Raw genomic sequence first — 21,979 nt, forward strand, 5'->3', positions numbered from 1 at the left:
GCATTCTTAGTAATAAAATCAGCAATGGTAACACATAAATGCTAAGCAAAAATATTTACAGAAAGAAATAACCTTTTCCTCTGCCACTAATCACACTCAGGAACACTTGATTAGCAAGCCAACATTTTAATAAGAGAAAGCTCGCTTCCCTGCCTACTCATTTACACATCGGCATCTCCGCCCCAGCCTGAAACTTGACAGTAAACAGAATATACCACCACTTTCAATAAGCAAGGCTCTCGCCCGGCATCAGTCCATCCACTCCTTTCCACTCTTCTTGCTTTAGCAAACACGCACGCCAAGCCTCAGAGACGTCAGCCACTGACCCATGTCTCTGGCTGTCCCACACAACAGGGCTGTCGTCCCTCAGTCCAGTGGCCAGGCCTGTCCGGGTCATAGGGGGGTCTCCACCAGGGCTGGCTGTGGCTGTCAAGGGGTAGCAGAGGGCCCTTCTCTGCACACTGCCACACCCTCCGGGGCAGAAGCAGCCCATGTGTGGCCCCACTTCACATGGACCAAGGGCTCTTCCTCCCACACCCCTCGGCTGAGATGATATCATGATAAACTGGAGAAAACTTCCAAGAACATCAAAGACCCCAGGAAGTCATCATCCCTATAGAGGCACACTGCAGTATTTAGGAAGCCAGGCTGACTACCGCAGTGTTTCTGGAAAGGCTCCAGCCAGGGGCACGGGGTGGCCTCAGTTTGGGGTTGCTTCATCAGTGGCTGAATACCGGGTATACTTAAGGCCACATGTGCTGGCAGGTGGATGTGAGCGTCAAGTTCTTCACTAACAAAACGGGAGTCTTGGCAAGGGTGTAAGGATCATGGAAGGAGAAGTGGACACCACATCTCCATTTCCCAGGATAACGTCACTCAGTAGCAACAGAGTTTCCTGGCCCTGCCAGGAGTGAGAGGCCAGTGTGCCCACCGCCCTGCAGAGGCCCTGCTGGGAGGCACCCCTCCAGCGAGGGAGGAACTCAGCAGGGACCCACCCAGGGTGGCCACACAGTCCTGACACAGGGGGAATTCCAGGCCTTCTGTCTCATCTCTTCCTCCCTACTTTGCAAATCCACTCCGATGAGAACCAGCAGCCAGGGTGGCACAGGAGGTGGAAAACAACAGTTAATGGCAGAAAGCCAAACCTACCAGGATGGTGGGGGCATGACCCCTCTGTGACCCTGGACTCATGTAGATGTTAAAACAAAAAGCAGGGGAACGGACAGAGTATGCTCTCCATCCCTCCTTGACAGGCCACACTAGGCTGTTCAGAGTCTCAGGAGAAAAGAACACAGGCTGAATCAACGCCTCCCATTTATTTTCGGGGAGTGGAGGGAGGCTGGGATTCCGAAGTACAGCTCAAACCCAGAAGGCACAGGAATAAAATCCAAACAAGAACCAAGAGTTTCAGTGGGGACCCCTCCTCCCCACTTCGAGGGCCGGCTAAAGCTTCGCTGGTGTCTTCCCACCTCCCCACCCCATCTCAGCCTTCTGGCTGTTTCTCATCAGGAAGCCCAGAGATGAAAGGCCCTGTGGATCTTCCTCTGGTTTGTGGTTTCCGACGTTGGCAGTCTTGCTTCTGGCCCAAACACTGGAGCAGGGTCACACAGCCCTAGCAAGAACCCCACGGATGCATGCAGGCCAGGAGCTCAGAAGGCCGAAGGCCTGACGGACCCTGGGGGCCACACATGGGGACCGGAGTGGCAGCGTAGCCATGGCCCAACACTTCCACCACCTTACAACCATTGATAATCAGACCCAAGTTTCAGGTATGTGTTTCCAGAGCAGTTCAATACCTTCCCTTCTGTTTTTCATGGAAAAAAGGTTATCTGTCCTGCCGGGTGTGGTGGCTCACACCTGTAAACCCAGCACTTTTCGGAGGCAGAGGTGGGAAGATCATGAGGTCAAGAGATCAAGACTATCCTGGCCAACATGGTGAAACACTGTCTCTACTAAAAATACAAAAATTAGCTCGGCGTGGTGGCGCATGCCTGTAGTCCCAGCTACTCGGGAGGCTGGGGCAGGAGAGCTGCTTGAACCCAGGAGGCAGAGGTTGCGGTGAGCTGTGATCACATGCACCACTGCACTCCAGCCTGGTGACACAACGAGACTCTGTCTCAAAAAAAAAAAAAAAAAAGTTATCTGTCCTGCCAGAAGCAGGCTAGAGGCCTAATGATCAGGGAGATGACCTCACCTAGGTGGCCTGCTACAACCTACAGCCACACCTCAGACGGTCATTCAGCCTGATTCTCACAGCAGATCAAGGCAAACCCCTCTTCCACCACCAAGCACACTGAGTTTCCAGCACTGTGTCACCTCAGACTGTCTTCCCCACAGACCCTGGTAGACAGGTCAAGCTTCTACATCATCCTGGAGATCTGTCAGAATGCGTAATTCAGTGTGCATGGTGGCTGGTAACAGTCCTATGTCTGTAAAACCACAGCTGCAACTATTCTATCATCATTTTACATAATATAATAAAAGTTAAGGCATTGAATTTGCACTTCCACTCGTTTATGAGCATTTAACTGAAAACACTTTTTTTCTGCAACACTTTTGTTAAAATTAAAAGATAATTGGGTGCTGCAAATATTAATGTTTAATAACGAAATGGTACTAAAAAACCATGACCCAACTAAAGTGATGGAGAGTTCCGTCTTTTTCCAGGAGAAGCCAGCAAGCCATCTGGCATATTGGGCTTTCATTCTAACAAGCAGCAACAGACAGAACAGACAGTAAAAGCAGACCATGCATCAGATCTAAATTTAGCATGCCACTATTCATTATTGAGAAAACGAGCCTTGTTTAGAAGTGTTTGGTGTGAAGTCACTAAAAAAGAAGGCCATAAGCAAATATATTAAGTCTGGTACAACAGGAACAGAAGGCTTTTTAAATGAGGACATGCTAAAGAAAATACCAAGAGGGCAAAAATGATGTATAAACGGCTCTAGTGCCTCACAGGTTCACCACTACTTCTGATGGTGTTACATGCTCTTCATCTACCTCCTCCTCTGCCCACATTTTAAAAGATCTGTCTAGACCAGAGACCTGAACAGGTGGGCTCTAGCTGAAACTGATAAGTGGTCCTTACTTTGACTACAATCCCACATGACCTCCTTGTGTTTCTGTACGTAGACAGCAGGTAGAGCTGGATAACACTCCCTGGGCATGGTGATGTGCCACAGAGCAGAAAGGGTTCGAGAGTAAACACACGCCCTCCGGGGCCATGTGGGAATTCCACTGTGAGAGTATCTGCAAGTGTGGTCAGGAGAGAAGTTTTATCCTGGTTCTGGGGAGCAGGCGGGCCAATGGGGCCACGCTCAGTATGTGCGTGGGCTGTGGACACCATGAGCCGTTGTCACAGCACGGTGACCGTGCTCCAGTGATGGCCAGCTCCAGTAGTACGCCAAGTCTTAACCTCTTCCAAAGTGCTATATAAAAAACTGTTACCCAAAAGGATGCCAAAAATACAGGAATGGTGGGACCCCCACATAAGGGTAAGTGTCTGAGTCTGCTCAGCACTCAGGAAACATTTGTTAACAGGAAGCGTGTCACAATTTCATTCTGGGTCTGGATGCATTTGGAGAATGTTAACTCATCTGTCTGGAATGGAGATCACTGCTAAACAGATCCCAGGGTGGCTCTGGTTATTAGACTGAGTCAAATGAAAATGCCCTCATTCAACCATTTTTGATATTTAAAAAGTCCATTTCATCCTTATACGCCACGTTCCCACATTCTTCTGTTTAGAGAATTTCCAACGCTGAAACAAGTATCTATGAAATGTACCAATGGTCACCCTAGAGTTTTGTTCATCCCGTGCAGATGCTTCCAGGCCAGCAGGGCCTAGTACCTGTCTGGGTGAAAGAGCATGGATGTCCAACATGGCCAGTTTCACGGTCTCCAGCTGCAAACATCCTATGACCCAATCCACTGAAAACATCTTCAGACCTAGCACCTGACGCTGGAACTAACTCTGCCAACCCCAAGCCCATGGTGACTTTGTCTCTACCTTAGAATCCCGGGCACACTCTGGCACACAGGTCTCTCTAAGAGAATGAGTGAGAACCAGAAAAGAAAGCAATGCTGGTCATGAAAGGCTAAACTCATAAGGCTGTGAGTCGGTGTCATGACCTCCCTCAGGTTTCCACCAAGGAAGATCCAATCACACTTCTAGTTCCTCATCCTCCTCAATGCTAGAGCCTTTACTGTCCAAAGATTTCTGAGTGGCCCTTCTCATACGTAACTGAACTTGAGCTTCATGCTCTGCTGTGTCCTTTGGCCCAGCACGCTTTGTCAGAGTATTCCCAGGAAAGGGTTCTGAATTTCGACATCTTAAAGGGTGGGGAGCGTCCTGAGTACCAGCGCAATCCACCTATTCAATTCACAGATAAGGCATCCAAGTGCCAGAAGAGGGTACCTGCTCAGTTACCAAGCTGGGAAGCAATATCTGCAGGTCTAGGCCTGGGTCAGCTACCTGTTTCCCCAGCTACCCCTCTATGGGGAAATGAAAGGGACACACGGAGACCCTTCCCTGAACCTTCAACCCACTCTGCTGCTTGAGTTTAGGCAGAGATTCAGCTTGGCCCCCTCAGGTGGTCACCCAGGTGTACCCCTGGGCTCCAAGTCTCTAACTGCCTCCAGCAACTCAGGAAGCCAGGCCTGAGGGTGCGGTCACAAACCTAACCTTTCTGGGAACCAAAGCTGGTCCCCAAAGGCTCTGATAGTAAGTAGTGTGGCAGGTTAGACAGATGGAACACAATCAATTTGCTCACGCCTTGTTTCCCTTGCTTTTGAATGACGTTGTTACCTCACAGAGAAAACATTTTTTTTTTTTAAAGCAAGATTAAAAATCAATTCTGTCAGAGAAGTTGCCAGTTTGAGACTTCAAGATCCAGGTTTTGGGAAAAATGGCTAAAGGCGTGCTGAAACTAAACTCAGAATCCGCAAACCTCGCTACGAGTACAGGACTGAACTCCATCTATCAGTATTTTCTCAACGACACACCAAATGAGTGTAGTGGGGTGGAATGCCCTTCTCAGCCTGCACCCACATTTCCAGTCTACTCCCCCAGAAAAACCCTATGTTCAAGACATCCTGGAGGCTGTCTTAACGCTAAAAGCCTCAGCTGATTGAAGAGGTACCAGCATCCACAAGCCGCCTTCTTCCTAAAGATGTCCATCTACCATTTTATGACTGACTTGGGGTGTCATGAGATGATTTCTCTAATTCATTTTTATTCTTTTTAATTAATACATCGGGAAGTCCTAACACAATTTCCATTCTGACTTGAGTTTCCTTGCATAATTTCTGTTGACTTAGCTCTATAGCAGCAGCAGCAGCAGCAGCAAAAATCACTTTACACTGAGCTATGTTGCTTCAGAGTTAATTACATGTATTTTGCTTTTGATAAATGAAAATACCAGATGCAATTAATTGAAAGACAATCAATATGATCCCACGATTAGACATCCCAATGAAACAGCCAGAGGCTGCAGGCGATCCATACTCATCAACTAATTGAAAACACATTGCAAAGGGGATTCTAGAAAACTGAACTTTTACCTGGAGATATTCCACAATAACTCACCAATATAGATCTGTCCACAAACTCTATAGTCCACACGATGGGCTGTCCGTCTTTTTAAGGGAATACAGCTTCATTGGTTCAAAACCATTTAAGGTGCTGAAACCCTGAAAGCAAAATGAATGAAGTCAGTGAAGTTGAAGCAGTGATTTTTTTTTGTTTACATCTAGACATCCTTTAATTGCATTTTTCCAATGCCTTCGATTCTAAGCTACCAGAGGTTATTAAATGGTTTCATTAAAAATACTATTTGTCTTCCTTTAGTCACACACCAGATCAAATTAAACAGTGGAGCACCAGAACAAATGAACCCTTTCCATCTATTCTGACACAAAGCCAAGTGTGCAAAAGGAGAAGGTGATATTGTGTCATCACCGTGAAAATGTCATTTAGCTTTCTCTACATCTCCAAGTAGCAAGCCAAGGGACAAAAGAATCAATACCTTCGAGGAAAAGTATAGCCAACTGTTTTGAGAAATATGGAATTATAAAGTGCAATTCATGAGCCCATGGTTTATAAGTGCTATTAGCATAAATGCTGACAACTGTTAATCTACTGTAACTCTGATTAACGGTTGCAGTTGTCCATTAATAGAAGGCATTTTAACTTACTACTGAAATTGATTACTCAGTTAAGAATTCAATCCTAATGTTCAATAAAACTGCACTTTCTTGGCAAATGCAGTATGAACCGAGGTGATGCATTAAACAGCACTCCCATTTATTTTACTCTACATGAAACAGGGAAAGAATATACGGTGCTAGCCACATCATCCGAACCACTTCCTATGCACACACAGCTGTGCGGAGAGCAGGGGTTGCAGTTCTCCCTTCTGCGGCTGCTGGGAAAGGCAGACGCCTGGGCTCTACCTCACGGTCTTGCTTGAGCCCCACGAGGAAGGGAGAGGCACGCTCTACAGACACCAACTGCTGCCACCAACCCTGACACTGCCAACCCCACCTCACAACCAAGTTTCAAATAGTGGATCAATATACAAAAAGGAACAAATCAGATTCCCAGGTGCATTCGATTTTTTTTTTTTTTTTTTTTTTGATGGAGTCTCACTCTGTTGAGTGCAATGGCACACACAGTCTTGGCTCACTGCAGCCTCCGCCTCCCGAGTTCAAGAGATTCTTCTGTCTCAGCCTCCTGAGTAGCTGGGATTACAGCTGCCTGCCACCGCACCTGGCTAACTTTTGTACTTTTAGTAGAGATGTAGTTTCACTACACTGGTCAGGCTGGTCTTGAACTACTGACCTCGACTGACCCACCCACCTCCAAAGTGCTGGGATTACAGGCATGAGCCACCACGCCCAGTACGCATTCTACTTTTTAAAACCATTCAAATCTTAGGAAGGCCGGGCGCGGTGGCTCAAGCCTGTAATCCCAGCACTTTGGGAGGCCGAGGCGGGTGGATCACAAGGTCAAGAGATCGAGACCATCCTGGTCAACATGGTGAAACCCCGTCTCTACTAAAAACTACAAAAAATTAGCTGGGCATGGTGGTGCGTGCCTGTAATCCCAGCTACTCAGGAGGCTGAGGCAGGAGAATTGCCTGAACCCAGGAGGCGGAGGTTGCGGTGAGCCGAGATCGCGCCATTGCACTCCAGCCTGGGGAACAAGAGCGAAACTCCGTCTCAAAAAAAAAAAAAAAAAAAAAAAAAAAAAATCTTAGGAAGCTGTAGATTCCTAAAACAACTTCCCCTCTTTTAATGGGGCTTTTAATTAGCAATGGGGTTAATCTCCTAGGATCCAATCTCATGACAGACATTCTCCTGCATGATTATGTAGCAAGTCATAAAGAAAAACTGCTACACCCATGGTTTCCATTCAAAAGAAGACCACTGGCCAGGCGCAGTGGCTCACGCCTGTAATCCCAACACTTTGGGAGACTGAGGCAGGTGGATCACGAGGTCGGGAGTTCGAGACCAGCCTGACCAACATGGCGAAACCCTGTCTCTACTAAAAATACAAAAATTAGCTGGGCATGGTGGTACGCACCTGTTGTAATCCCAGCTACTCGGTAGGCTGAGGCAGGAGAATCACTTGAACCCAGGAGGTGGAGGTTGCAGTGAGGCATTGCACTCCAGCCTGGGCAGCAAGTGAAACTCCATCTCAGAGGGGGGGAAAAAAAAAACATGCTCCTGTGTTCTTTCCATTCAATTCAATGAGTCCTCCGACAGCCAGCTCCCGCTTCACACCTAGACATAACTGGCAGGAAGGATTCCGAAGAACTAACTACTCAGCAAAAGCATGGACTCTATAGTCAAGGTTATGATACACCCAAGGTCAAGTAGTAATTCACTCCCAATTGTACCCCCACACCACATTGTAACCCACACCTCCTGACTTAAGTAGACAGGAGACGTAGACATTCCAGCCTCAGAAGTGTTAAGAAGGGAGGGACAGGCACAGCTTTTCAGTAATCCCAAACCTATAATGTGACACAAGCATCTAACAGCCAAGGAACCATTCTTTTGACGTGGCTGAGCTTGCCTGGCAAACTCCTATCCACACTTAAAAACCCTACCTCACAGCTTACCTTCTTTAACGGCTTCCCTATGTTGCCGCCAGGCCACTACATACCCTGCCCATTTCCAAGTCTGTTAAATGCCTTTTATTTAATCACATCTTATTCATCTTGGAAACATAGTAGGGAATCAAATATGCAATTAACTACAAAACAGAATTTAAACTTCTGGTTAGTATGGCTTGTCTTAGTATGTTACAGACTTTCTCCTTCCATTTCCAATGGTTTGCACAGAATTTCCAAAAATATAAAGAAACGGCATCTATTTTCAGGAAGTAGTCCCTTTTAGAAAGGAAGAAGGGAAGGAAAAGGAATTGCGGAGGTACGACTTAGCAACGCCAGTAACATAATGCTTGTTTTTGAACAAGGTCTGAAGACAAACGTAGCAACATGTTAGCATCTACCTAATCTTGGTGGTGGGTACAGGTTCTTAATTTGAGATCCTTGATAGTAAAATTAAGAAGGAAACAGACAACTTTGCCTTGCAGAAGGCTTCACAGAGGAGGTGACATTTCACGGACTTTCAAGCCAGGGTTTCAAGCAACTGTTCTGTCTGTCTCAGTGAGTGACGACAGCTTATTTAGTGGAATAAGAACATTAAAAGGCTCGGGAGACTGTCAGGATCTTTAAAGCAAGTGCCCATTGTTACTTGAAGGTCAAAAGAAGTACTTAAGACTGGAGCTACAGAAAAGCTAAAAATTCAAAAATACTTGTTTCAGTAGATACTTGCTGACAAGGCGGCGTGGACTGGTGCCCCGAGGATTCACCAGGGGATATTTTCTTGGCACGATTTCTCTAAGAACTTCCAGGAGTATACAACGAGACGCGGGAATGACTTAGCCGATTAAAATCACCACAGCTTCTGAACCAGCAGCCGCAGGAGCTGAAGTGGCCTCGGCATGTAAATGCCGGTCAGCATGCCCACCCCCTCCAAGTTCACTTGGCTGCTTCTGGCCAGAGAGGACGGTCCTATTTTTGTCCTATATAATCAATGTGGATGAACTTACTAAACATCCCTTGGCAAATGTGTTCTGCCCATAGCTGATGACAGAGGTGTGTATACTCTCACACATCCCAGAAGAGAACCATGGCACCCAGAGATGAATTTGGTGGTAGGGGTACCAGCCAGACTGCGGTCAGCTGGTTCCCGCACTTTCCACATATAGGAAGCTCGCAGCTAAGGCTGCAGTACCCAGACAGGACCCCTCATTGGGTGTTTTGTTTTGTTTTGAGACAGTGTCGCTCTTTTGCCAGGCTGGAGTGCAGTGGTACGATCTCGGCTCACTGCAACCTCTGCCCCTGGGTTCAAGTAGCCTCAGCCTCCCAAGTAGCTGGGATTACACACACGTGCCACCACGTCCAGCTAATTCTTGTATTTTTAGTAGAGACAGGGTTTCACCATGTAGGCCAGGATGGTCTCAATCTCTTGACCTCGCGATCTGCCCGCCTCATTCTCCCAAAGTGCTGGGATTACAGGCATGAGCCACCGCGCCTGGCCCGGGTTTTTTGTTCTTCTACTAAGTCAGGCATAGAAAAATTACGTTGTAGGTCTGTAGTGAATAAATCCCTTTTCTTAGAAACTAAGTGAGACTAGAACCTTCAGAAACCTTTGATGAGCCCTAAAAAAGTCTTGATGGGGGCCCAAGAAACTCTGGCGTGGCTGCTTCCAGGAGAGCTGGGCATCCCTTCACGTGAACTCAGGGCGTTTTCAGAACAGCTTCTGTACGCCGCACAGCACGGCAGGGACGTCCACCCACCCAAATGCAGAGATAACAGAGGCCACGTGAGCAGCAGCATTCATCTAACCAAGTGCCTGCTTCCCTACGCTTCCTCTGCAGGAGTGACTCCTGATATTTCTGCCATCTGAAGCTCACATGTGCCAGCTCTTGTCGGGACTTGAGGCTTCCTGCTCAAACTCACATTTGGGCTATCTGGGCTGCTAAGGCTACCTACTGCCCTGCCGTGGATGGCAGGGGCTTCTTCACCCCTCCTTCGAGGTGGAGCACGCACCTCCTGCTGCCTCCTCTTGAGTCTGGCCCTGCAGCTGGGTCACGCCAGCCAGGGAGCAGAACTTGAGCTCAGCGTGGGCATACAGTAGCGGGGAAAGAACCATCCTCAAGGGGCCCGTGCACCCTGGAAGGCCTTATCTGAAACTGACTCATGGCTTCCACGGGTCTGGCTGCACAGAGCACCACTGGTGCTGTGTTCCTCACTCCAGGAAGCACTGTTAACATTTACTGGTAAAACGAGAAAAAACCGAAATGTGTCCACAAAACCACCCCTTAGGCGATCACAAGTTTCCCACAGGTCACAGGCTCTGGGAAGGGACTTGTGAAAGAACAAGGAGTTAGCTGGAATCGATCCCAGGTTCTGAAGGCCAGGATCAGTGGCTGGGACACAGTATCCTGCCTGTGATTTGGAGGTAACAGCATCAACCTTCAAAAGTGGTCAGGCCCTTTGAAAGAGAGAACCCATGGAAGGTTCATCCCGAGGCCTGCATACAGCAATCACTCAATAACTGCATGTCATCATCAGACTCCAGCCACGTCTCCAGGCTGAGGCTGTTATCTGCATGTTCTAAGAAACACATCTCTCCCTAACTTGTGAGATAATAAGATACACAGTTGACATTCAGCATTAGAATCCAATACTCCTAGGCTGGGCGTGGTGGCTCACGCCTGTAATCCAAGCACTTTGGAGGCCAAGGTGGGTGGATCACCTGAGGTCGGGAGTTCAAGACCAGCCTGGCCAACATGGTGAAACCCCGTCTAAAAAAAAAAAAAAAAAAAGAATCCAATACTCCTAACCAGGTCATCGATGAGACCGGCACCCCAAGCATTCCATCCCTCGAAAGGTGGCCTCGCTGCCATCCTGTGGTGTGGCTGTGCTCGGAAAAGAGGGACTGTGTAAAGAATCATCCAGAATTCTGCACTTCTGCCCCAAGGAAAGGGTATGGTAGCATCCCAAGTAGCCTCGGCTCCACCCCGCCCCCCCACCGCCCACCACAAACACCCAGGCTTCCTCAGAGACGCTTTCCTCTCTGGACTTGATGCAACACCAACTGTGACCTCAAACTCCTGGATCCTTTCAACAGGAATTTCCTGAGCACCTACTCAGTGCCAAGCCCCAGAGACACAGGAGCAAAACAGGGACCTGGTCCCCGTCCCAGGGACTCCAGGTCCAAACCCAGCACTCAGCCCCTGCCCCACTGTTGCCCAAACCATGGAGGCACTGTGCCAGCAGCTCCCAAGCAGACTCTGGGGCCAAGGCCTGTACCCACGCCTCACAGAGGGACAGGCAGCGTGCAGGTCGTGGTGCCCCATGACTGGCCTGGGGTTTCTGGAAGCACAGCTTCTGTTAGGATGAGTGACCTCTCTTTGCCTCATAGACACTTCCTCGGCACCCATGCTGATGGCCTTCTCAAAATAGGCCTGTCACACGAGTACTCCAGGAAATGTCCCACCCTCGTCCCCACACTCTGCCCCCTCCTCCCCACACTCTGCCCCCTCCTCCCACAGTCTGGCCCCCTTCAGAAGGGGTGACTTGCCAAGGGGCTGCTGAAAGTGGGACCCACAGAAGCAGAGCTCAAGCCACAGCCCTGGGGATCACACCCACCCCTGGGAGGCGTCCAGACACAGCTCAGATACCCTAGGGCAAGCCCCCTCTTCTAGCTTGGCATGCCCTAGAGCACCACGGCACTGCCTCAGGGTATCAGTCAGCATGCAAAAAGGGAAGGACTCTCAATGGTGGGACCACAACATGTAGCTGTTCCCAGTCCCTCAGCAGATGGCATGGAAAAGTGGTGGCAGGGGCTTTCCCCATATATCCCACAGCAGATCCTCCCAGGTTCAAGTTCAAGGGCAGTGGTCAAGGAAAAGCCTCAGGCAAAAGCTCATCAAGAACCAAATGCTCTGCCTCATATCGCAGCATGAGGCCGTGTGGTGGCATTGACTCAAGGCCATGGGAAGACGAGGGACAGGCGCTCAGCCACCCTCCTCCTTTGTACCACAGTGGCTCCTGGTTCACACACCCGCATCCAAGCCGCCACCCTCAGTGGGGTCGCTGGCCACTTGTGTGTGCCACACCTGTGCTCTCCCACAAGGCAACGTTCCACTCTCTGGCCTCCCCACCCCTCCACTGCCCCCACTCTCTTCAGGCTGCAGTGAGGGTGTGCGGTGCAGCAAATCATAACAGAGGGGGATGGCACGGGGGTGGCCACCAGCTGGCTCTGCAGGAAGAAGTCATGTGCATTCTTGGGGGGGGCTGCTGGGGGTAAAGACGGGCATCCCTGAGCAAACGGCGGTGGGAGGTGCCACCTCTCCTCATGTCCCAAGTCTGCCACCAAGCCCCACACAGTGGGTTCCACGTGTGACCCACGCCCTCTAACAAGGACCTCAGGCTGCTGTTATGACAGTGCAATCCAAGGTTGTCTGGGATGGCACCCCCAACCCCTCTGTATTAACTATGCAGCTGGCCAGCCTTTAAGGACATACCCACCCTGAGAAAGGTCAAGCTCATTGGGTATGAAGCAGTATGGGGTCCTGGTTTGATTGGCACATGGGGAAAAAAATGCACAATAAAATGACAGTGTTCCCTGTCCGACACACACTGAACAGGAATGAACAGGGTGCACCCGAGAGGTTGAGATTCAACCCCACTAACTATTGCCTAGTAATACATAAACCATATTAATTAGCTTGGAAACAATTATCCTTTATTCAGGGAGGAAAAAAACAACCACTCCGAAGCCAATTCTACGTCCCTATACGGCCACGTTGGCACGGGGGCACTCCAGGTCAAATCAACCCTTCATTATGACCCCTCGATGCCCAAGAGTCTCAACTCCAAGAAGAAAAATGCCCTCTAGGCAGAAACTTTACGTATGGTCTTTGTCACAGAGTGTTTATGGAAATTTTATAACATTAAATGTATTCAGCCGATTTTAAGTTTTAAGAATGTGAAAAGGCCCAACAGCTAAGATTTTAGAACTCTCGTCTTCCAACAGAAGGCCAACCAGTGGAAAACTGGAAGGGAAGTCTTGGAACCCTGCCAGTTTTTAAAGAAAAATAAAATAGGATATTTTCCCAGTGTTGTCTCAGATGTAGTCAATTAACGTGACCATTCCCGGCTCCTTCGGCTTTTGGCTTTTCTGGACTGCAGAGCCAACAGGCTTGAGACGAGCTGGGTGGCAAGGAGGAACTCGCCCTTGTGGCATTAGCTGGGCTTCCAGAAGTGCCCATCCGAAGTGGCTCCAGGACGGAGAAATAAACAAGGGCATGAGATGGGAGAATGCCAGATGGGAGCCTGGCAACAACTGGAGAAATGACACAATAAACAAATCGATAAACGGCGCTGCTGATCGGGGCTGCTGCGGGCCAAGTTTTGAAAGGGGAAAAAAAAAAGCGGATCCAGGAGCAAGCAGCCCACACAACGACGTCATTTTGTGAACTGAAGCTGCGTTCCCACAGCCAAAGCTGCCCCACGGGCCTTGGGAGCAGAGGCAGCTGGTACGGGGCCTGGCTGCACCCCCAAAACACCTGTACCTGAGTGGTGGCACGACAGTCCTACTTATAGACAAGCCAGGAAACCACCTGAACCTGGAGGAGACCCGGGCAGTGGGAGAGCGGCCCCCTTAAAATCAGCCTGGCCCTGAGGTCTCAGCAAAGGCACACGCAGCTCTGAAAGACAAGTACAAAACCCACATCCCAACTCAGAGAAGCCCTGGGAGGTGTCTGTCTCTGTCTTTCATGGTTCCGAACTGTGAGTGGACAAGGCGGAGGTGCACAGAGCCCTGTGAGATGGTCGGGAACCTGCCAGAAGGAGTGGAAACAGGAGACGGCTCACTCCAGCTAGCGGCCACTACTAACCAGCTGGGCCACCCTGGTGTCTAGCTCTGCTCTGGTTTCTCCCTGGTAGGGTGATGGGGGCCAAGACGGGTTTTCTAAGCTCCTTTCCACCAAGCACCCCATGGACACCTAATCTATCAAGGGGCATAGGGCCAGAAGGTCAGCAGAGGGGTCTTGAGGCATTCAGAGCGCTCACCCAGACCCCAGTGAGATGGAACATCCAAGCGGGCAGCTTTTAACACAAGAGCCCCCGACCAAAAGCAGGGGAATCTGAGGAATCAGGGAGGCTGTAACCTCCTCCCAATGTGGTGGAAGGAGTGGGCATCTTCTCTGAAAAGTTGAGATTCCAGGCCCCACTCCGCTCTACCGCCAGGGAATCCTTAGAAAAGTGATTTGCCAGACCCTGCTGAAAACCAGAGTAGGGTGAACTCTCTGCTGACAGTTACAGCTACACAAGGACGTGTGAGATACTGCCCATCTCAACAGATTAGATATTTACTAAAGTATTTCAAGATAGTTAAAAAACATAGAGAAAATACTCATAGGTCAAATTGAAAATGAAACACAAAACATGTATTCAAATCTTACTTATATTTAATTTTAAAACATTCTACAGTGCATCTTATTTTTAGTATATACATAAATGCGTAAGAGATAGAAGAGATCCAGTGTTATTCTCCATGCTAAGATGAAAAGGGAATTTTAAAATGTGTAACGTAACAATCATTTACTTTCATTTTTTATACTTTCCTGTATTTTTCTATTTTCTGCAGAGAGCATGCTTTGCTATCATCTAGAAAAATGTGAGCTGTGAGCTCCTATGTCAGGAGGCGTCTGAAGCTGGCGGTGCAGAAAGTGGGCGGGCTTTGCCTTGCAGGCTTTCAGGCCATACCCACGTGGTAAAGTGGCCCCACAGAGGATGTGGGTCCCTGCATGCTGCTGTACTACAAAGGTGGGTTCTGAAGAAAACGAAGTGTCCCTCTATCCTCATGCAAGTTCAATATAAAGAAGGATGTTCTCTTGGGGACTTCAGTGAAGGTGTCTCAATTCCAGTAGCCAATCCACCTGGGAGAGAACTAGGGGCGGGGTGGCAGCTGGAGACAGTGGGAATCCCTTGCCCTGGTCAGGATCTGGGACCCCAACCAGGGTGGGAGGGAAGAGGCACAGCCAAAGCCTTGTCAGCGCTTAGGCAAAGGAGACTTCACAGTAGGCTCTAGCCAAGTACTTGGCCACAGATGAGACTCCAGCAGGATGAGCAGGAAGTGGCATTTAAAAAGAAATGACGTAAGAACCAAATGGCTCAAAGACCACAATCCCTGAAAAATTACTTACAAGGGTGACCAGCTTTACATATCAATATCACTTCTTTTTTTTTCTTTTTTCAGACAGTGTCTAGCTCTGTTGCCCGGGCTGGAGTGCAGTGGTGCAATCTCAGCTCACTGCAAACTCTATCTCCCAGGTTCAAGCGATTCTCTTGCCTCAGCCTCCTGAGTAGCTGGGATTTCAGGCATGCACCACCATAACCAGCTAATTTTTATATTTTTAGTAGAGACAAGGTTTCACTGTGTTGGCCAGGCTGGTCTCAAACTCCTGACCTCAGGTGATCTGCCCGCCTTGGCCTACCCATGTTCTGGGATTACAGGTGTGAGCCACTGCACCTGGTCAACAATATTTCTTTCTCACTCTGTCACCTAGTGCAGTGGTGAGATCGTAGTTCACTGCAGCCTCTACCTCTTAAGAGGGCTCAAGTATTCTTCTGGGCTCAGCCTTCCGTATGGGCACAGGCCACCAAGCCCAACTAACTTTTTTTTAAGAAATGGGGTTTTGCTATATTCCCCAAGTTGGTCTCAAACTCCTATCTGGAAGTGATCCTCCTGCCTTGGCCTCCCAGTGTTGGAATTATAGGCACGAGCCACTGGGCCCGGCCCATATCAACACTATTGATCAATGGACTACATGCGCAATACTGACTGGGAAAGTGAGGTTAGTAAAATTAATGTGGCCAGATATCGGCCCCCCAACCCTGACTCTCTCACATTGCCCTCCCCTGACAATGACCTCACCCCAACCCTTTATATATTACAAAAGGAATTCTATAAATCAGCTGCCTGTTCTGTAACTGGTTTAGAAGGGCAGACCCATGAGAACAGAGAATAGAATCCAAGTTTTATCCTGGAAAGCTCAGAGACGAACCAATGGTAAGGAGCACTTGGGTGAGGCTGTGAGTGATCCCAGGAAAGCGTCCTCTGTCTCAGCTTTCTCTTCCTCCCCAAGGAACCCAGATGTGGGTTCCTGTACCTCCCTCATGAGGCCACAGTGGAAGCACAGGCAATACCCATGCACAGAGCTCAGCAGGGCATCTGGGAAACACCCAAATATTAGCTGTATCATTTAACAAATGCTCTACTCACACGGCGTGGTGAATTCGGGAATCCACAGTCCTGGAAAGAAAAGTGGCCTGAAGGAAACTGGGTTCTATTTAATTTTAACTAAATGATGAACCCAAACCTCAAGGTTGGGGGAAGATTTAAATTTAAAATGAAGAACATCCTGCTGTCAAATGGAGCAGCTGCTATACCTACAGTGTAGAAACTACTAAAATTCTATTTACAAGGCTATGCATGTCACAGAAGATAGCATATGAAGAAACTTGCAAATACAGCCATGAATGAAGCACCCAAAGATAGAACTGAATTCCTGGGTCCAAAATATATTCCCTCTAGAAGCAACTGACTTTATTTTTAAGAATTAATCAATCACAGAGCCAGATGAGTAAAACAGCACCTAGAAATGGGGAAATTAAGGCCTCCTTTGCACTCTCCACCCCACCCGCTATCACCCAGGCTCAAGAAACACATCGCAGCGGTGAAACCTCCCAAATAGCCCCTTCACCTTCGACCAAACTGAGTTCGGACCACCCAGCTGTGATGGTCCGTGATGCAGGTGCTGCGATCTCTTACCGGGGAATCCAGGACGGGAGAGAAAAGCCAAACTCCAGACCAGCCTGTGGTCCACCCTAATCCAGGCCTGTGAATCAATAGACCTTCCAGTCCTGGCTCCCCAAAGAGCAAAAGGCACTTGCCTACAGTCAGCAGCAGGCTGGCTTACAGTCTTGATTCAGGACAAAACAACTGCAGAGCCACTAAAGGGCATATAAATATCTATCGATTTATGTGCATCAAGAAACTAACGCTGGGAATCCTGAACTGACTTGCACACATACTGTAATGACCCAGCTGCATTTCTGTAGTTTGGAAAGAATGGACAACCTTTTGGCATGGACATTCACGAGGGTAGCAATTCATACATGCTGTTCTCACTGACTGATGAGCATGTAAATACACATATGTACACATGTTCAAGACGCAGTGCACATGTGCTTTCTGAAAGAATGACTCAACATTTCCACTATGAAATTAGATTGTCGGGACTTGTAATTTTACACTTTTCACTGAACAGGTCGAAGCCACACAGTGCAGCAGAGCTTCCTCCTAGGCCAGCCACGGCAGCGCAGCCCTCACCTGCCTGTGGACTGGCCTGCACCGCACCTCTTATTCTCAGAGCATGAGCGTCAAGAGACAAAACCGAGACTCAAAAGCCCTTACCGCAGGAGTCGCTTCTTCACGTTTCAGTCAATGTACAGGGTGCAAAAACATGCAACATTGATGAACAAAACTCACAAGGTGAAGGGGGCTCTTCTGCCGTTCCCCCATGGACATCTGCTGAGACAGATGGGGGCTATGGACATGACCAGCTCTACCTGACACCAAGCAGGCAAGGGTCCTGTCACTCTCGGGTTTCCACGGTGGATTTCCCCTTCCTTAGACCTCTTCGGAAGTCTGGGTCAAAAATCTTCCAGCCATACATGCAACGACTCGAATGAATCTCAAAGGGAATTAAGACAAGTGAAAAATCCCAATCCCCAAAGGCTGCAATGCTGTATGGTTCCACTTATGTAACATTCTTAAACGACACTGGAGAGATGGTGAACGGATTAGTGGTTGCCAGGCTTAGAGACCGGGAAGTAGGCAGCACATGCCAACTCCAGAACTTTCTTTGAGCAAACTAGGTCTTGGAAGCTGGTCAGCTGTGTCTACCCATGTGTGTCGACTGCATGCTTCAGCCGGCGACTGTCCTGGCCACCTGAAGTGGATGTGGCTATAAAGGGCAATAGGAAAGATCCTTGGGCTGGTACAAATAGAGAACCACCCCTGCTGACATTGCACAGAACTAAATACCCAGCCAAATGAGTGTGTGTTACACTGGGGATTTCTGAATAGTATCCATGATTCTATACATGTCAGTTTCTCTGCTGTGTTACCATTACCAGAGCACTGCACAGTGTTACTACTGGCGGGTACCAGGGAAAGGGTTTACGGAATTTCCTGTATTACCTTCCTTTACAGTGTGAATTCATTCTGTATGTGAATCTGCAATGACTTCAAAATAAGTTTAATTTTTTTTTTTTTTTTTTTTGAGACGGAGTTTCGCTCTTGTTACCCAGGCTGGAGTGCAATGGCGCGATCTCGGCTCACCGCAACCTCCACCTCCCGGGTTCAAGCAATTCTCCTGCCTCAGCCTCCCAAGTAGCTGGGATTACAGGTGCACGCCACCATGCTCGGCTAATTTTTTGTATGTTTAGTGGAGACGGGGTTTCACCATGTTGACCAGGATGGTCTCGATCTCTTGACCTCGTGATCCACCTGCCTCAGCCTCCCAAAGTGCTGGGATTATAGGCATGAGCCACAATAAGTTTAATTTTTAAAATAACAAACAGATTTGTCAGTTTTGGGTTGGTTTGTATGGTTTAGCTCATGCTGGCCACAAAGTAGGGCAATTCCTTTCTTTAGGGGACCAGCGCTTACAAGGAGGGGCCGTAAGGAGCTGGCCCCGTTGACACTGCTTACGCACTGAACTGGGATCGGTGTCCTCCGGCTCCCCAGGGGCCCCAGGGTGCATCCTGTCTCTCGAGGAGCCAGAGCTCACAATTCCTGAACCCTGACCTTCTCCCACTGGAGCTGGCAAAGAGGCTCATTATGCTGCGTCAATTCTTTCCCGGGAGCGGGCATGACTGACTCATTGTTCTCTCCCAGGTGCTGCCAGCTGCCCAGGCCTCCCCGGGCCACACCCGACAGAGGGCGAGTTCCCTGGCAAAGCAGCCCTGGAGAGGACAGAGCAGAAGAGAAAACCAGCCCCCAGGGCTGCTCTGTGCTGGGCAAGCGCCACTCTGGTGGGTAATGACTTCAGGATTCCCTAACGCAGTCTGGCTAAATCGAAACTACAGAGCAGGCTGGAACAGGCCAAGACTGTCCCCAGCTGACACACACAGTTGTACGCTGGGCTGGCTGGCTTCCAACACCCAGCTTGCTCAAAGAAAGTTCTAGAGCTGGAGTGTGCTGGCAGATCTCCAGGGTCAGGGGAGACTCAGAGCTACGCCCCTGCTTCTCGAGCCTGGGGACCCTGCTGCTGCTCTCAAACGCCACACCAGCCTTTTGTATCACCCGAAAGGTCTTTGTGGCACTCTGTGTCTTTCCCCGGGCCTCCCCTGCTGCCTCCCTTTTAAGGAGAGCTGGCATACTCGATGCTAGCACTCCCGGTAACTCCCTGCTGATTCAAAGAATCCAAAAGAAGAAAATTGCGGGAGCGTCTTTGCAGTTTCTGCCTTTATTATCTTCAGGGTTGCACTTTTTTCAGTTCATTCGACAGTTTATCTTTACTCTCTCTCAGCAACAACGATAAAAGTACGTCCCTCCCAAAATGTGCCACTAGGTACATGTGTACGGATTAAAAAAATATAGATTTTAATAATACTATTTTTTGAAATTCTATAAAGCCTTAAATAGCCATTTACTCAAAAAGCTGAGCCACTCTCAAATCATCAACATTGCTTAGCTTCAAAGCTGCTTAAAACACACAAGCCAGTACCTCTTCCACACAAACAAAAATTATATTCTACATAAATTAAATATATAATCTGATTAAACATATTTATATCTTTGTGATGACATTTAAAATAGAAGTAATCATTTTCTTTTTTAAAACAAAAACTCTTTCAATTATAATTCAAAGCTGTCAAACCAATCTTCTGCTACAGATCTTTTAAATGTCACATACCTTCGAAAGGGGATGGCAGTTTCCTTTTAAATATGCAATTCCAAACAGTGCCTTCAGAATCAAGAATGTATTAAAATACACCGCTGGCATTTATCTGGATGAAGTACAGCCCGCTGCCCCCTCCCTCCCGAGAGGTTTGTGCAGACGTGCGGCGCCCAGGCGTGCTCCTCCCCAGTGTAAGTCGGAGCGGTTGGTGCCCCTGCCACTGGCGACAGCCACGGGGCTCAACACCAGGTCACATTCCTAACACCTTAAGGGGACAGAGGTATCCTCTCAGGATTCTTCCAGTTTTTTTCCCAGATGGCTTGCTGAACTCTGCGTAACCCAATTTTGGCGAAGCATCAACAGCCCAATTGTAAGACAGTGTTAATCAGATGCAAAGAAAACTCCAAACTCATTCTCATAAGTCAATGACCTACATATTCAATTGCTTATTTGCCATCTGAGTAGCAAACACCATGCTATATTTAAACACAGAGCGTAGATATAGCTTTCTTCTTAAATGCTGATATATCTTTCTTCTAAAATGCTCAGAGAGACAGATAAGCCTTATACGCCAGCCCTCTTCTCAACTTAAGGAAAGCAAACCTTATCAATATCCAGTGTTTGGGAAACTCTGAAGACAACAGTCTGGTCTGTTCTGCCACTGTTTATAAAGAGGTACTAAGCATCATTTTCATAAAAAGCAAACATCCTCTCTGGAACTTAAGCCAGTTGAAGCCTAGTGCTGCCTTCTTAGCACCTGACAAACAGTGCTCAGATAATGGCTCCAAGTGAGTTAAGCATGGGTCACACGTATGTTGCATACCCACTGTCCAAAAACCAGTGAACGGCGATGAGAGTGACGGGGGCGTTCAGTGTCCAAAAACCAGTCAACAGAGTGACCAGAGTGATGGGGACGCAAATGCTTACTAACTGTTGTACCTCGATAGCAGAGACGACAGCAAAAGCAGCAGAAAGCTCTTGAGATGTGTCCTAAGAAAGGGAGCCACAGCTCAGGGGCTGTCCTCTGCCAGCCTCTCAGTATTCCACTCACATCGGAGGAAGTATAAACGAGTCAGTCCCCGATCCCCAATCAACATTAGAGGGTGATGCTAAGAACATCTGAACAGGTGTCAGGGCTGAACATTCAAGAAACCAAACCAAAGACATGCGCAACCCAGCCTCGAGCCAAAGCCTTCCACCTAAGAAGCAGGAGTGGCGCTGGTGGAGGAGGGCAAGGAGGAGTCAGGCCCCTGCCCTGCCCTGCGACAGCACAGTGCAGCGGTGGCCTGGGAGGGGCCTGCTGGACACACCTTGCAATGGGCCGCTCAGCTGCTGGTGCTTTCCTGCCTTGTCCAACTATGTGACCTCAGGCAAGTCACTTAGCCTCTTAGAAGCTCACTTCGCATGGTCCAGAGGAATGCTACCTAGCAAGATACTAGGATTCTCGGTAACTTAAGTTCTAATTCCACTTAAAAACAGGCAGTTATGAAACTTAACAACCAAAGCTAAACTCAAAAGTCACTGGGACTTTAAAAACATCAAGAGTGTCGGGGGTAAAAAACAGAGCTTAAGGGACTTCTTTCTTTGGATTCAGGCAAAAATTCTTTCTTGGGTGGTAAACAGCATTCCTAGGGTTGGGATAGGAAGCTCCAGAAAACGCCATCCATGAGGCCAGGCCCTGCACACTGATGTGTGGTACAGCTGAGGATGTAGACGGCAAAGGCAGAAAGCCACTAGATGAACCAAAATATATGGCTGGGCCAGTCATCAGGAAAGCCACATACTTGACTTGTTCCTTCCCTGTTAAGGCAGATGGGCTCACGTCCGGGCCTCGGCCCTGGAGAAGCTACTGTCTACTCCCCTAGGGGCCCACATTCCTTATTTGACCCCTGCTATCAAGCTGTTAGTCTGATCACC

General features: G+C 48.6%; 1 protein-coding gene across 7 annotated transcripts in view; it reads right to left on the bottom strand.

The window, feature by feature from the left end:
- The window catches only part of CTBP2 (C-terminal binding protein 2), a 171,675-nt gene that overhangs the window by 114,366 nt on the left and 35,330 nt on the right, over positions 1-21,979 (bottom strand). For all 7 annotated transcript variants that reach the window (XM_032281960.1, XM_032281963.1, XM_032281962.1 and 4 more), the window contains exon 2: positions 5,591-5,694. The gene's annotated coding sequence lies outside the window, so the exon portion shown is untranslated. The remainder of the gene's footprint in view (positions 1-5,590; positions 5,695-21,979) is intronic.

This window comes from Sapajus apella, unplaced genomic scaffold (assembly GCF_009761245.1).
Source record: "Sapajus apella isolate SASKATOON/1434 unplaced genomic scaffold, GSC_monkey_1.0 scaffold13, whole genome shotgun sequence".
NCBI lineage: Eukaryota > Metazoa > Chordata > Mammalia > Primates > Cebidae > Sapajus > Sapajus apella.